The following is a 17565-nucleotide window of genomic DNA, read 5'->3' as shown; positions in this document are numbered from 1 at the left end:
ATGGACTTGCTGACGAGTTGGCCCGCTCTGCAGCCTCTACAAACATGGTAGGACCAGAACCGTGCGTAGCGGTGGGTCCACATACCATTAAGGAGCTGCTCCGTAGAGAGGAAAGAGCAGGCAGGGAGAGACACTGGCAACACCTCCAAGGCATGCGCCATGCCAAGTAGCTACTGGGGAGCTATAACTTCAGACGGTTCAAAACCGTAATCAATCTCCCGAGGAACAAATTTCGACTTCTGGCCGGGTTCTACACCGGACATTGCAGGCTTAACAAGCATTTATTTAACATGGGCTTGGTCTCCTCTGCAAACTGCCGGTTCTGTGACATGGAGTCGGAAACCCCAGAACACCTACTAATGGACTGCACAGCTGTCTGCAGATGTAGAGTCAAGGCCCTGGGATCCATGTTTCCAAACAGGGATCGCATCGCCTCATTGGCGCCTAGCAGTATATTGGAGTTCATCAATACGCTAGGGCTAGATGAGTCGCTGTGACTTAGGGGAGGGCACAATAGACCATAGGTCGCGGTGCATACCTCAATCACTATCTATCTATCTATCTAAACACATTTTATAATAAAATTTCTTAAACAGATGACAACACTGGTAAAATATAGTTCAATTGGGGACCAAATATTTTTTCATCGAATACTTTCTAGAGCTTTTTCAGAACCTACTTTTACGTAAATACTTTTTCTAATAATTTTCTAATGCAAGTGGTACCACCGTTATCATTAATGACAACTCTATTCCAAAATATGTCTAAGTGAAGGCTGCCCGAATAGTTTCTGTAAGGATAGTATACGCATGCTCTATAAGTTTGAAGACATTTAGCAATACTTTCAGATTCTAATTTTTTGATAGTTGGCAACTCTATTGCCAAATATGCTTAATTTAAAGTCCCCCAAATATTTTCTGAAAGATGGAAGAAAGAAGGAAGTAACTTTCAAAATATATATTAATATTTACATCATTATTCATTATCTTATATATAGAAATTAATTTGCGTAATGTTCCCGCATAACTTCGGAACGCCGGCAAAAAATTGAATAATTCTTTTTCATTGTGTTTAAATTTGATTCAGATTTTGGTGACAAGGAAGCATCAGCACCGAAACCCAATAAAAAAAAACTAAGTAACAGAAAAAGTTATTTGATTGATTGATTGTTTTCGTTTGTTCGTCTCATTTTAAAATTGAAAAAAAGTATTGGGCGCGGTTGACGTTGTTTTGATAATAATGTAGAGGTTAAATCGTGATTTGTGTGATTGGATGTGAGTTTAGAAGTTAGGTGGTGTATATTGTTAAAAATTCCACCAGTAAGGCGTCAAAATATCGGGCGACATATGCGTAAACAAAGTCAGAGCTAGAGTTTTCGAAATAGGATGATATTTTCTCAAGTAAGATAAATCAGCTTCTAGGAAGAACCCATACCTATGAACTTTTGGCGTTTATATATGATGCAACAATCGCTTACGCTGGAAAAAAATCGGTTGTTTTTGGAAAAATGAATACTATTTATCCATATTGCAATGCTTTGAGGTTTCGGCTAAACCCGACAAGATTAGTAATGCATGAACGGAAAGGTGAAATTACCGAGACCAACATCCCGAACATTTGTTATTGTGTTATTGAATAACATATTAATATACAAATCCAATCAGATTCAAAGACAATTTACCACCGTGCAGGAGCATTGTTGCTAGGAGTTGATGGTGAATACAATTTCAAATCAAATCTATTTCTTAGAAAATTCTGAAAATTAATTGAATCAATATTGTACTTTCAAGGTTTAAAATTACTGGAGGATGATAATAATTGAGATTATATACGCGCTGATGCTCTTATTTCATGTACTTCGTATCAAATTCATCACTTTTTGTCATCGTTATTTCAACCAGGTTTCCATCAAATCCACATAATTTGTAGAACACATACAAAGACAGTATGATGTATGATATCGTTACACGTTTTGTGTGTGACAATGTCCGGCAAGATGATGCGGGAATTACGATTGCCTAGAGCCAATCGATCCATCTACGATACAATCAATCATGAATTTGAACAAGAACGACAAAATGTCATAAATGTTTTGAGTCAATCCATACAAAGCAATGTCTCACTTTTAAATCGGTAGCAAAAACAGCTTATGTAACTATTACGAAAGCAGTAAGTGATAGCGATGGAGGATTTATTTTCTTGATGCACACGGTGGAACCGGTAAAACTTTTTTGATTTCATTAATTTTAGAGACAATCCGTCTCAAGGTCAAATACCACTGGCACTCGCTTCATCCGGGATTGCTGCTACATTGTTAGAAGGTGGACGTACTGCTCATTCTGCGCTTAATCTACCATTAAAGTTGCAAACAATATATAAACCAACATATACCATAATATAAGCAAAACGTCGGCAATGGCAAAAGTGCTACAAAATTGTAAATTAATTATCTGAGATGGAGTGTACGATGTCTCACAACCGAGCACTTGATCGAATATAAAAAGATTTACGCTTCGGAGGCGCGATGAATCTATTGTCTGAGGATTTTCGCCAAACGCTGCCAGTCATTCCCAGATCAACTGCTGCTGATGAAATAAATGCTTGCCTGAAGGCATCAAATTTATAGATATAAGTAAAATAACTCAAATTAACAACCGATATGCGAGTGGAGTTGCAAAATAAGATATCGACAGGAGTGTTTTCAAAAGCATTAGTAGACATTGGTTATGGTAGAATTCTTGTTGAAGCTTCTACTGGCCTTATTTCATTTCCACCAAATTTTTGTCAATTCACAAATTTAAAGGAAGTATTAATATTAAAAATGCTCCCAAATAATGGTGTGAAATGTAAAAATCATGCTGTGTTGAGCAAACGAGACACTTTAGCAGCAAAAAATTAGGATGTAGATGATTTGAATATAAACATTCAAAGTAAAATTGATGGACAAATACATTCATTTAAGTCAATAGATACAAATGAAGTAGTCTATTATCCGATTGAATTACTTAATTCATTGGATTCGCCAGGATTACCAGTTGCAGTTAAAGGTTGGCTCTGTGATAATTATGTTACGCAACTGAATCAACCAAAACTGTGTAATGGAACAAGTCTAGCTAATAAAAAATTATGAAAAATTTAATTGAAACGACTATAATCATAGGAAAGTTCAAGGGCAAAGATGTGCTTTTTCCAAGAATACCACTACTGCCAACTCACTTTCCTTTTGAATTAAAACTTGTACATTTTGCTGTTCGACATTCGCAATAACAATTAATAAATCTCAAGGCCAATCATTAGAAGTGTGTGTAATAAATCTTGAGTTGCCATATTTTTTCGTATGATCAGTTGTACGTTGATCCTCAGGAGTCGGCAAATCATCGGCCCTATATGTTTTTTCTCCAAACGGAAAACAACAACAACTTTACAAGTCATTACCATAGAAATACGAAAATTTATAAGAAAAGTATATATATACCATATAATTAAGTATATAAGCGTGTAGAATTCATTATAAAATTTATTTAATTTATTAACTAATAACTTTATTCCAATATGGACGGTACGAAGTTCGCAGGGTCAACTAATTTTATTTAAACTCTTTTCAATTTTGTTTGGAACTCGTTAGTCAAATCTTAAATGATATTTACTTTGCGACACGAGGTTGATTAAATATTCGCGTAGCACTCTCTTGGTTGCATATAACAAACAGTGTGTAATAAAAGTCTATGGCCGCGGCTTTTGGACCTAACTTAACTCTGCGCTCCACTTCTGTCAAGTGTTAAATGCGCCCGCTTTGATTTATGGCAACACCACCTATGATATGGTCACTGCACAGAAATGCAGCGGCGCACAAGCGAATCAACAAACTCAAAGAAGTACATATACACATGTATACTCGTATATATTATAGCTCGTTTCTCAAGTCATCCACGATGTGTGGTGGGAGAGCTGTGCCACCCTTCAAGTTGGCTTGTTAGAAAATCACTGAATAAAGTGGAACGTTGCTTTTATTGCAATTTATTTTGATTTTTGCATAGAAAATAAAAAACATTTAAAGCAAAATCATATTCAAATCCAAGTGTTGACCAAAGGGTTAAGCGACCGTTTCGCAACGCTGCCCACGGATCCCTTTCCTGCTGGCTTATGTGTGTCGGTTCAACACTTTTTACACTCTTTCTCGTTGCATTTATCTTATAAGTATTTATGCACACTACTCACTGTCAGACCCTTCTCAGACCCACTTTCATATGTCACAAAAACAAGCAAATAATATGTACTTGTCATTTGAAACCACGATGTTATCACAGTCTTCATTTAAGCCCATATTATAATCTGTATTGTTTGAGCCTCTTTTCCCCTGAAGATTACATGTAAATATTGATGAGTGTGTGTCTTTCTTTGCTTTTGTCCTAAAAAACGTAATTGTGATAAATGTGTGTAAATGAATGGAGGAAAATTATTATGTAATTATTTATAACAGTATACTTTGAAAAAAAGGCAGTGTCGGTTTTTATCAAGTGTAATCTATGAAAATTGATCAGAAATCTACTGAAAGAACCAACTTTTCTCATCGATTTACCCTTCACTTCGGTCAATGTTTTAGAGTTCCCAAGTATACAAACTTTTTAAAAAAAAATTTAATATAGCATTACTTACTGTTACGTGCTTGGGATTAGTTTGAAAGAAGTCGATGTGGGGGCTCAAATATAGTGATATGTTCAAAAAATATAAAAGAGGTTAAAGTAAATGTAATATGACAATCTGAGCAGAAATGGGTTTCTCAAAACACCTTCCTCACTTTTCAAAAAATTTCAAATTTCTTAAATTGTCTTCTTTTAAATTCTGAGCTATGACGACTCTCAGTCAAATTTTCTGAAATATTTCATGCCATATTTAATGTGGACTAGGTATTTTTTGAAACAAAGGACAAAATGACTCTCAAAAGTAGTTTGGAGGGTAAAAATATTAAAATCATGTTTTAAAAAACTTGTTGAATGACTCTAAAGACCAGAGTGGATGTGCCGATTAATTAAATTTTGCATATTATTAAATTTGTATATATTTTGTAGAAAAACTCTATCTTCCAAAAACATGTGCATATAAATTGAACCACCCTAGTACGCGTACGAGAAAATTTCACTAACAATTCCAAATTTATCATAATTAATAATGTAATTAGCCGTATTAAGTTAGAAATTTCTTCACTTAACACAAAGTGAGGACGTTTCGGGGGCCACTGTGATCCCTTGGGTACATTAAACATGAACTGGTTTGCTAAAATACCAACTATGAGACTGTAGTTTTAAATAACATTTTTACCTTCTTTCATATGAACTTTACATGAATATGTTTCTCTATAAATATATGCCATATAGTGTATATGTGTATGTTGCCTGTCTTGTGTTTGACTTAAAGTCGTTGACACTTTTGTTTATAGACATTTTTGTTATAATTCGTTTAGCATTTTTTGTATTCACATTTTAGAGTCTGTTGTTGCAATATTTTTTTTTCTCTTGTCGTTACAGCTAAAGTTGTTGACTGACAGTTCGGCCGTTTGGTTACGGTAGTTCAAACATGGTGTTCACCTACTATTGTTATGTTTGCGTTGTTCCGTTTTGCCAACCAAATGTGATACACTGAAAATGAAATTCACTGGAAGAATATTATATAAAGTGAATTACATAATAACCTTTCATTTTTATGCTTTAAATTCAGGGAAAAAAAAACTAATTATGTAAATATTTAAAGTTAAAGTTCAAACGTTTTTTACATGAAAATAATTTTAGCAAACGCTTCCACTTATTTGAAAAGTTAAGTGGCAAAATTTCTAAGTTAAGAAACCGTGCAATATTAGTAATGTATTCATAAGTCTTAGGAACGCTTATAAGCGAAAATCTGTTTGAAAAAGGTTGCCATATAATTAAGAAAGTTCATACATTAAATTTTAAGACAAATATTTCAAAGATAATATCGCAAGATTAGCAAGGGCTAAGGAAGCTTAAACTTAAAAATATTTTATTATATTTTTCGGGAGAAGAGGTGAGTGGGCAAATACGATACATTGGATTGAAAAGATTTTTCTTGATTTGGTTTTTCAGATAACTATAGTTTTTTTTATACACACATTTCATAATTTACCGTACCGGAACTGCTTTTCTTTATTTCAACATACATTTTTTTCAGTGTATACAATACCATATTTCACCGCTTGTTAAATGGATTGATATGTTTGCCACACACCTAATGCATCGTTAACCATAACTGTCAGCCAATAAGTCGCTGTGACGTTTAAGCTCCGTGTGACAACATTATTGGCTTATGGTAATCACTTATTACGAGTATATTGACGAGCATAAATCATAACTGACGGCCGTCACTGAATGAAAAAGAGGAAAGCAAAGTATAAAAGTACAAATTGCATATTAAAATGTGCGGGCGCGCATATTCATTAACCCCTCCAAAGCCAAAAAAAGGAAATATTACGTAAATACAAAGCGAAAATGGCGAATCGTGAGCATGGCTAAATGGCGCCAATGAAAGCACAGCCGAAAACAAAAAGAAATTGAAATCAAAAAAATTGTTAACAATCTGTATGCCTCAAAATGCGAAGTTGCGATTATTTGTTTTGCTGATTTTTGCTTGATTGCCTTTGGCTGCTGTCTGGAAATGAGTGAGCGCTGTCGGACTTTGCCCCAACCTATCCCAATACACCATATATACTTATAAACATATCTATATATATTCATATATATATACAATTTAAATTTGATCCGAAGGTGGCCAATCAACGCTTTAAGGAAGTCTGGCGAGATTGTGTTAAGCCACAAACGCAGGGGTGTGTGTATGTGCCACAAAAATATGTATTTACATATACTTATATAAAGTGCATATATTTCTCGTGGAACTCATAATTGGTAGCAACCACTGGAGTGGCAGTGCCAAAATTAAACTTTACATGCGTCAAATTATTTGAAAATTTTTGCTAATCTTGTTGCTGTAGTTGTAATTACCCATTTTACGACAATTCATCATTCGCACTCACAGCAGCAGCGACAGCCAGCCTGCCGAGCAGGGTACTAACTTGTAAAAATAGATGGGATTCCAAATATAAACGTCCAAAAGACCAAAAAGAGTGGAAGCGGGTGTCTGTGTGGCTCAGTCACAGACTGTCTGCCGTTGACTTGTTGAATAAACAAATTGCACAGAAAGCGTAAAATACTTATATGTATAAATATGTGTTTGTAAGTAATTTAGGCATGAATAACTATTATGACAACTCAACTGGCTTGGTTTCCGTGGTACAGATTGTCATTTCGGACGCTCGATAGGTGGCAACAGTTTAACAATAACAAAACCAAATTTGGTTGTAAAATTAAAAATAACATAAATGTTCGGGTAAATATTAAAAATGATGAGTTTCGATAAATAGATGTGGTTGCAAATGAGTTTGAAGTAAGAAAACTTTACAACTTAATATCAACGCAGTGGTAGGTGTTTTGACTAAACACTGTGGAAGGTGTCTTAGCTAAGAACCAAGACCAAGGATGGATCGTATTCCCAGATTTGGCTCCTTGTGACTTTTTTCTATTTTTTTCAGTCCGTGAATAAAATATTTAAAAGAACGTAGATATTATAGTACCTATAAAAAAGTATTGGTGGCAGTTATAGCGATTTGGTCTTGATTATTTAGAATTTTTCAGTAAACAACGAACGGAGACAGAAAGGGTTTCTACGAAAATTTTTTTTCACTGGTAGATTTATTTTTGGTTGCTGAGGCAAACTTGCTATATTAATGTTAGTCAGAAGCTCAAATAAAGTCCTTGTTGTACGAAAAAATAGTTGCCACGCTTCTATTTGTGCAACAAAGCTGAACTGTTTTGACTTCCATGATAAACATACGTGTAAGTATATACAATACATACTCTTTGCGCTTTTCTAAAGTCATCTAAGGCTTTGTTCTATTAATTTAGCTGCTACAAAAGTTGTCATTAAAATTTCCGGAAATTGACGAAAAAAAAAATATCAAAGCATTTAAGCCGCCACAAAAATTGCATCAGCAAAAAATTATAATTTATCGGGTTACTGTGTATTTGCTTTTTGGTGTTACGGTATCGAAAATCGACATCGATCAATATATATAGTTCCTCCAAATTTTTAATTACCGCTGTTAAACATCATTAGCGTTCTAATAAAATTTTATACTTAAAAATACTTGAAGTGCAAAGGTTGCGCCAAATTCTTAGATGCAGTAAATCTCAAGCAAAAAATATGAAAAAAAGGGTAAACACAAAATTATAGCAGGTAAAAAGGTAAAAAGCTCGCAAAAAAAAAGTCATTTGGCATTATAGCGCACCAAGTACGTCTAAAACGCTAATTATGGCTTAATAAGCACAAAATCAAAGTAATACTATGTAACACATTGCAATTTAATGTATACAAACTTAGTTTTATTTTTTATTGTCTGCTTGTCACGCTAGTATAGTGAAATCTACAAAATATCTCTGAATAGTATCTCTTAAGAGCTTAAGGCAACGCTTCTAGATAAGCGATAATCTGTGTTCCTATAAGTACAGTTAAACTGTTCATTGAGCTTTTTGTATGTATGTGTGCTTAAGTTTTTTCATAAAATATAAAAGCTACTCAGTATCTTGTTTACAGTTAAAGCTTGTATGTGTTGTGCAACTGCACCATGGACAAATATAAGTATATTGAAGCATGTGACAAGTTGCAAGCTCGTTGCCGAGATAACTGTGTACATACGTGTACCTACGTGAAAATGTCGCAAGAATGTTGACGACATTTACTGAAGGCTGTTTTTATTTATTTTTATAAGTATTCTCTTTTGTTATTTTCTTGCCTGGGTCTTAAACTAATCATACTGACACATTATTGATAGATATACATATGTATATGGGAGAATATGTGCGCACTTTTGGAGTTGTTCCAAATTTTTGCTGTCATTTTCATTATGTGTCTTGAGCGTCAGTCTGCGAGTTCATTTGTATTGTGATATTCCGCATTGCAAATTCTTAAAATACTTATATACATACATATAAACATAAAGATATTATTAAACCTATCTGTTTGAGAGTTAGATGTCTCCCTTTTAATAAGACTTCTTTGTGTTTAAGTTAAAGTGTGTCACATAAGATTAAGTGTTTAGAAAAAGTTAGCAGCTGCCTATTTTGTGAGGGCACTATTTTATATTCAAGTTTTAAGAATAATTGCTATATGCCCCTATTAGGGTTTTCAACTCCACCAACCAACCAACTCTTTTTTGGTATTACGATTTCAAGTATTTTCGGTCTAAGTTTGATCGGTGTTGCCAACCTAAAAAATGAAGATTTGACGGATAATTAAACAGCTGAAAATTTTTAAACCAAAAATCAAATCCATTTAAATTAGTTATTGCTTACAAAAGGTGAATAATTATTAAAATGGACATTAGCTCTGATGTACTGAGTGCTGCGCATAAGAAAAAGCCTTCATGATCACTCAAATCCGTTGTAAATTGCTATCGCCAAGTAAGCAAAAATTTTATTGACAATTAAATAACTTTTAAATAATGTTTGTAGCAGATTCATAAGTTATTTTCGTTTAAATGAGGAATCATTTTGTTTTTTACGTTTGTAGCTTTTCTCAACAAATTTTTCACCTTTCTATGGGTTTTTACAAAATAACTGATTGAAATAGTTTAGAATTATAAATAAAATAGTTCTTTTTACCCATTTCCCATTTTCTATAAATATTTTTCCTAAATTAATTTGCTTGTTAGCAGTTGACATTTTTTGATTTTGACTTTGACTCTAGTCAAGTTGAAAACCGTAATACCAAAAAAAGTTGAAGTTTGACGACACTTCAACCGAAATTTGTTTTGACAGGTTGAAAACCAAAGTACTGAATTACAAAGCTTCAAGCAAAATGCAGCGTTAAAAACCATAATAAGGGCCATAATTTAAGGATTCTAACCTTAGAGTTTTAAGCACGAGTTTTACCAGCCCTTAAATGTTTTTAAATTTCCAAATAATTTAAGCGTTAATTCGAATTTTCGATTATTAACGCCATCAATTTTTTGTGTTTTCTTTTATGTCCCTCTGTATTTACTTCAAAAACTATAAATCTATCAAATGCTTTTCCGTATTAAAATTTGTTTCATATTCCTCTCAATTTTAGTCGTCTTCCGCCTGGAAGCCGTAATATCCACCAGATCAAACAAACTATTGAACGATATTTATCTATACTAACTTCAAATGAAACCTTTAAGAAATTTCTTTATAAATATTTTTTTCTTGCCACCATTGGCATTCGCAATCACTTCAATTCTTGCTGTTCAATGGGAATTGTCGGAGCAACTATCCATGTATTTATGCCCTTAATATTCCCCATATGCCGACAGCCGAGCAATCCACGACTTCACTCAACTTTTTGCTCCAAATTGTTTATTTAGCAAAATTTTGAGTTTCAATTTTGAAATTGCTGTTGATGCGCCTTTTTGTTTACATATTTCGGGTTGCACGTTCGGCAGCACTCCCCGCGCTGGGTGTCAAAGGCGCATGCCGCAATATTTCTGCTCTCCGTTTCAATGAGCATTCAAGTACTTGCCAATATCTTTATATGCGTGTGTGTATGTCAGCTACATGCTCTGTGTTGTGACAAACTGTCAACATAAGCGAGCGCATTCCTCATATCCATTACACCATAACAGCCTAGACCTGATCTATTTTGAGTACTCATTGACGTGATCATCATCATCATTATTCTCGTCAGCGTTGTCATTATAGGCGTTGCAGATGCAAAATCAAATAAAACCAATCAATTTTGATTTTATGGAAATGCGAAAAAAGTCGCAAAACTCAAAATATATCGGTGTCTTAGCACTTCGATTCTGAAGCACTAATGCATATGCTTTAGAGCATTCGCTACTCTTGCTCCTGTGATTTTCATGTTTGCCGCACTCGCATTTACAGTTGAAATTTGCATGCGTGTGTGTGTGTTTAGGCATGTATTTGCAACACATTCCTCGGCTGCTGGCTTTGCCCTGTATCGGTGCATCGCTTATGTCTTACTTAAGCAAATATTTTCGTAGGTGTGGCTAAGGCGGTTTATGGCCGTTCTGGTAGATCGAGCGGAAATTATGTGTTTATGCAAAGTTCTGCACACACACACTTATGCATCCATGCGGCGGCTCATTTTCCCTTTTTTCTTTACTCGAAATTATTTTTAAGCTCAAATTTCATTCCTTTAATCGATCAGCACTTTGTTTGTTTGTGTTTCTTGTGCAATGTTGCACGTTCTTTACATTTCAATCGTCATCGAATTATTTTAACGACTAGATGGTCTATATGTGATTTTCCTTGTTATACGCTGAACAGGGTATATTAAGTTTGCCACGAAGCTTGTAACACCCAGAAGGAAACGTCGGAGACCCTATAAAATGTATACATAAATGATCAGCATGATGAACATGTCCGTCTGTCTGTCCGTGCTTCCTCTGTCTGTATATACGCGAACTAGTCTCTCAGTTTTTGACATATCGATCTTAAATTTAGCACACGAGCGTTTCTCACCAAGAAGCTGCTAATTTTTCGCAACGGCCGATTTGGGACTATTATATCATACAGCTGCCATAAATATTGAACGATGGGAATGACGAGCTTGTATGGAAAACTTTTTCATTTGAGGAGATATCTTCACGAAATTTGGAACGGATCAATATCTAAGACAATATTGTTACCTCCCAAGAAATTGTTCTGATCGGATGACTATATCATACAGCTACCATACAAATTGAACGCTCGGAATCCAGTTCATCTAAGGAACCTTTTGTCTATGTGAAGGGTATTATAGCTACGGTGCAACTGAAGTCACAGTTTTTTCTTGTTTTTGTATTAGTTTATATTAGCTTGTTTAAATTTTGCAATATCTTCTTGAATATCTGAGATCTGGAGTGATGTTTTAAAAGATCTGTCATTATTTTTAGATCAAAAAAATTGTTCAAATCTAGAGAGTCTTTTTTGCCAAAAGTCACATCTTTTCAACATAAAAGGAATGTTTTTCGAAACTACAGAAGAACTTTTCCTACCTTTTAGTAAAAATTGTACTTAAAAACAATTTTCTCCATTTTTTACATATCTCGGCTTACAGGTCGGTTAAAAACCTGTGGTTGTTCATTTCACTACTGGTTGCTTTCAAGTAGTTAAAAAAAAAAAAATAAAACAAAACCGAAGTTTTTATACTCTTGCAACCTGCAGGGATCAAAGCAGGGACAATGCCTTCAGGTATTAGAAGAACTTTAAATTAAAAATGTTGTGGAACAATTCAACATTTATTATTCGATGAAATCGTCAAATTTGGTAATTTATTAAATTATATTATATGTCATAGGCTCACTTTGTTCTATTACTATATTTTACTTCCCGTCAGCTAAAATTGCATTAAAACCATCTTCAAAAGATATATATGGGATATACTTGTAAACTTAATTGAAGAAGCTAAATTTAATAATAATAAAATGAAGTGCTTATTCTTTTAGGAACAATATGTTGAAATATTTTAACTGTACTGTGTATGTCAGCTAGAAAAGGAATTCTGTCTAAGGGAGTTAACAGAAAGCGCCAAATTGACTTCTGCGGAATATCGAAACCGGTTACTTTTCAAGTACAGAAATAAAACATTATAGAATTATTAGCGGAAAACCAAATTCAATAGCGCCATAGAATAGTACTCTAATTACCCAGTACAATCGGAGATTGTATGCTGAACCCAATAAGAGTAGTGTTTAATCCTTAACACCAAAGTGACCGATAAAGTCGAGTTTGGGGAACAATAAGAATATACTACTACTTTAGTTAAAACTTTAAAAATTAATTAAATTAATAAAAACTATTTAATATTTTCTGAAATTTAGTCCAATAAAAATCGCACAGCCAAAATTGCGAATTAGTGGGCATAGTAGCGTTACCCAGTGTGGTAATATGATCCGCTTTAGCATTTCTTTAGAAGTTTGCAGTAATTTCTATTATCTCTATTTGCCTAAAGAAAATACATTTCCTCTTTATATTATATGTAGATGTATACATTATATAAACCATATATACGTATAAGTATAATATCACGTAAATTTCTTTAGCTTACTGTACTGTATGTAAACTAAAGAAATTCACAGCCCATAAATCAGAATCACACCTCAAGCGACACATTATTAAGCGCATTTTTTTTATTGTTAAAGACTTTTGCATAACAAAGTGACAAAGTAAATACTCATTGTAAATGTCAATTTATTCAATATAGATGTGGTCTTAACTACTTAGCTCTATAATTTGCAAATAATGTAATCGGATAATAAAAAGAACTTGCAACAAAGCTATGCACAGTATCAAAAGCATGAAAACAATGTTGGTTTTTAAGCATTTTAAAATATTATTTGCCCCATAAAAGAAGAAAATGTCGTTTCGAACTTAATGAACAATCAATATATCTAGGTAAACCAAACGATTTGCATTATTTCATAGTGGAAGAAAAAATCTTTTTGTTGCACTTGAAAGAAATACGGCGAGCCACATGAGTCACGAGGCATTTAAGCCACCGGACGGCGGCGACAAAAGCGGCAATGTTAATTAAAATGTAACACACATCAATGTAAAGGTGTATATACTGTATTAAAAGTATATAAATATACATATGTATATGCTCGGGTGCAAAGCCTTTTGCGATTATGTAAGTATGCCACACATTAACCCTTTTATTACGTTGTGGTGTGTGGCTGTTCCCAGCCATGAAGCAAAGTGAGTAAGTAATACAAAATAAAATTGACAAACGACCGCACCTCAACTGTAATGAACTTACCAATAACGAAAAATATTAATTTAAATTTCGAAAAAAATGGCAAAATGGCACAGAGGCAAATGTGAGTTATTGGTTATTACTTGTTTTCTCCTTCCTTCCTGCTCATAACACATTTGTGCAACAAACAATAGGAGGGCAACAAAGTGAATTGCAAATAACCTACTAATAATGATAAATATACAAATACGATTATGCACATGAGCTGAGAGATACATACATATGTACGTTAAGTGTGTTTCTGTGTGTAGCCAGGTTGCCAGGTGACCGATATTTGTCGCAGTTTTATATAAATTTATTTTTGATAAAAAGGGAAAATTTGCTGAAAAATCTTTGTTTTACAAGCAATTAAAAATGTTTTTAAAAATGATTGGTGGATTTTTTAATGGTGGGAAAAGTTTAGCAACTTTCATATTTAGCAAAATGCTGGTTTTTATTTCAAAATTGTTAATAATATATGTTGAATTGGCGCGTTCAAGCTCTAAATGAAGATGGGCACAGATTTTAAGGTTTTCTTATATATGTAAGTCATGAACTTACTAAAGCTGAATGAACTTCGTGTGACTGGAGAATGAAAAATTTACTACCAGTTAACAATAATTCGAACCTTAAGCAGGTTTTATTTGCTGACTTACGGTACGAGTTATGACCATAGGTTCGGATGTGAGAACAGATGTGCTTCAAAAGATATGGTTGTTGTGTTAAAATATTTAACGAATTGGCATCATTAAATCTATGTTGGGAACGGTTCATATTCCAAAGAAAGACCGAGTGTAAATAATTAACACAGCTGGTCGACCTTTTTTAAGCTCGGTATAAAGCACTTTAACTATTGTATAAATTTTGAGAGTAGTAACAGATTTTCTATGATCTTCAAAAATTGATTTTTGTGCCCAATAAATTTTTAAATCTTCCACTAGAAGTCTTTGCAGACTTTAAGTAAATCACCATAAACCAGGTGGACACAGCTTGGTGCTATAATACTTGTAATCCCTCTGAACACGGAGTTTTTGTGATAAAAACTTAATAATCCTGATCAATAAATCTAAATAGTTGACGTTTTTAGCTCATTTATCTGAGTTATCAAAAATTGTGGGGAAATAATGGAAAATAGAAAAACAATTAATTCCTAGTCGGTTGTGAGTTCAAGTAACTGACCCAGCGTAAGCTCTAGAGCTAATAACTATGCCAGTATAAATATTAGGATTTTATTTATGGTGATTGAACTGGGAGAGCCATTGTTTCGTTCATTTTGCAAACAAAGTCTAACGATCACTACAAGTATTGGAAATATGGCGACCTCCTGCGGTTGTGGTTTATATCTTCCACATTTTATGATTGGAAACAGAAAATTCTGTAAACTTTTTGAACACGCGGTCCATCATGCTGGACCAAAGCGAAATTCTCATATATCCATCAGAGCATATATAAAAATTAAAAGAAACCTCCCGATCTATTCAGAATCTTCGAAGATTAAGCCAAAATTCGGTGAAATACTTCTTTTCCCTCCACTAGTTTCATAACCACGAACATCTAATGGATTATCGTGTCTGGCGTAATGGACTGCTTTACACTCATTGTATTGCGCAAGTGCGAAACTAACTACTCCATTAATTCAAGGCACCACCACAAGTCTTCTTCTCCCGATTTACGCATTCTAAGAAAACATAAATACTTTACTGCAGACCACAATGGGGTGATCAATAAAGAAATGTATGCCCTCTTCATTTATTGCGTCTTTCATGACACTTTCATCAGTTTTCGCAATCATTTCCCACCATACAACAATAACACTTAAAAGCTCAATAAACGCAGATTAATTACAGGCGACAAATGATGGCCCTACTTGCAAAGCAACAGCAATTTACAGAACCCCAGCAGCCACTCTATCACATAACACAATAAAAATTGAAAAGGAAATTTCACACATGTCTGCAAATCGCTGAGCGTGCAGATGTGTGTATGTGTGCGTTTTGACATAACCCAGAAATTGAATGTGATCAAGTGCTCAAGTACTCTACCACTTCATCGTTTTGGCTTGTGTAAAATTTATAGCAAAGCTGAGCTCAATAAAAAAGAAAATAAAAAAGTTCATCAAAACGTACAGAATGAGATTACGTGGCGAGATTGTAAAGTAGTGGCAGAGTCTTGATAATGAATGGAGCGATCGGGGCGACCCTTCGCCTTCACTCGACCGCCGTCTGCAATTACATTCTACGAAGTCTCGCCGTTCTCCTCAGTGGCACAACAAACGCCGACTGCGATCACGGCTAAGATCATCGGCGCTGATCACCAGCTGAAATACAACATGTGGCGCGCTCGCTGGCTGCCTGTGTAATGTGGTGTGCAGAGAAAGGCACGGCCACGGCAAGCAATGCAGACGAACAGGTTTTGAACTTTACAATGCGCAATTCTGTGTTTCTTTTTCTGAGTGTGTGTATAGAATGTAATAGCAAAAATTATATTTTATAATACCCAGTAATGGGGCGACTGGATTACGTAAGACAGCTAGATGGCGGGCTGCTGATTTGGTAATCATCACGCAATGCAAAGTGCAAATGGGTCTGGATGAGTTGTGATTTCAGGGCAATAAATGAACTTGCGAATGAAAATGCGTATATGTATATTTGCGTGCTTATAAATACATATATGTAAGCATGTATGTAGCTAATCAGCTTGATTTTAGGTTAATATAATGTTACTAATTTCTTTAGTTTCTAATGTTTATAAAAATATTTTTTAACACGTTTTCAAGTTTAGTAAGTTCTTAATTTCAAAAATAAAATTATAAATCGTAGACAGAATTCAAAAATGTATACCAGCTGCCTGCTCGATTCACCGCTTCCCAATATCTGGTGAATCGCAGATAGTTAACATTATGGCAAGAGCCAGAGCCAAGAGAGAGTTTATGTTTCTTAATTTATATCATTTATTATTTTCGTTGACCACTTTCGAGTCATAAAAAATGACTTATTCGCCGACGAAGGAAACATTCGGACCGAGAGATTTGTTGCAGCTGTTGAAGATCACTAAAAAAATTGGAAAACAATGAAAATGAAAGAAAACGCGAAACTGAAATATATGTGATGAAATCTATTGTGATACCATCTTTAGTAGTATTAATTTTCAATTGAATATTATAAAAACATTTATTAATTGAGAGCTAATACATTTATTCCTTTGATTAAGTATTGAAAGTTCAAACATCAAATGTTTCAATATATTACAAAATCAAAAAAAAGGGTTTAATAATATTTAATCTTAATAAATGTTGTTTGTTTTAATTTAAATTCCCAAAAATTATTATTTTGTCCGATCTGGCTATAATAGAAAATGTTAATTTTAAGGCGCTCTCACATGGGAAATAGTTGGGCATCTCATTATTATGCTCGCCTAACTGTAGTAAGATATGATGTGATGACATTTATTATATTATATAATTCTTATTTTATATATATGTGAAACACAGGAATATATGTGTGTTTTCTATTTATTTTTGATACGGAAGCACTCTATGTTAAGCTGAAAATTCTTAAATCTTACTGTAATATTACATTGGCTGACCGATATATGTATACAGTGTAGAGTTAACCGGAAGGACGGAGATTTTATAAATCGACTTACATATATCGTTCGAGAAATTTATGGTCCGATTTTATTTATTTTTCAACTATATCAGATATACTCAATACTGTATAAATTCAACCCGAGGAAAATATCTTA

General features: G+C 33.9%; 1 protein-coding gene and 1 long non-coding RNA gene across 2 annotated transcripts in view; one reads left to right on the top strand and one right to left on the bottom strand.

The window, feature by feature from the left end:
* LOC106626003 (serine-rich adhesin for platelets-like) overlaps positions 1 to 17565 on the bottom strand; it is a 168750-nt gene that overhangs the window by 82798 nt on the left and 68387 nt on the right.
* On the top strand, positions 1121 to 3299 carry LOC118682086 (uncharacterized). The gene is made up of 2 exons (XR_004977747.2): positions 1121 to 1715; positions 1791 to 3299. It is a non-coding gene; the product is annotated as an uncharacterized lncRNA (long non-coding RNA).

This window comes from Bactrocera oleae, chromosome 6 (genome assembly GCF_042242935.1).
Source record: "Bactrocera oleae isolate idBacOlea1 chromosome 6, idBacOlea1, whole genome shotgun sequence".
NCBI lineage: Eukaryota > Metazoa > Arthropoda > Insecta > Diptera > Tephritidae > Bactrocera > Bactrocera oleae.
Note: the sequence above shows the minus strand (reverse complement) of the source record. Positions and strands in the feature narration are given on the sequence as shown.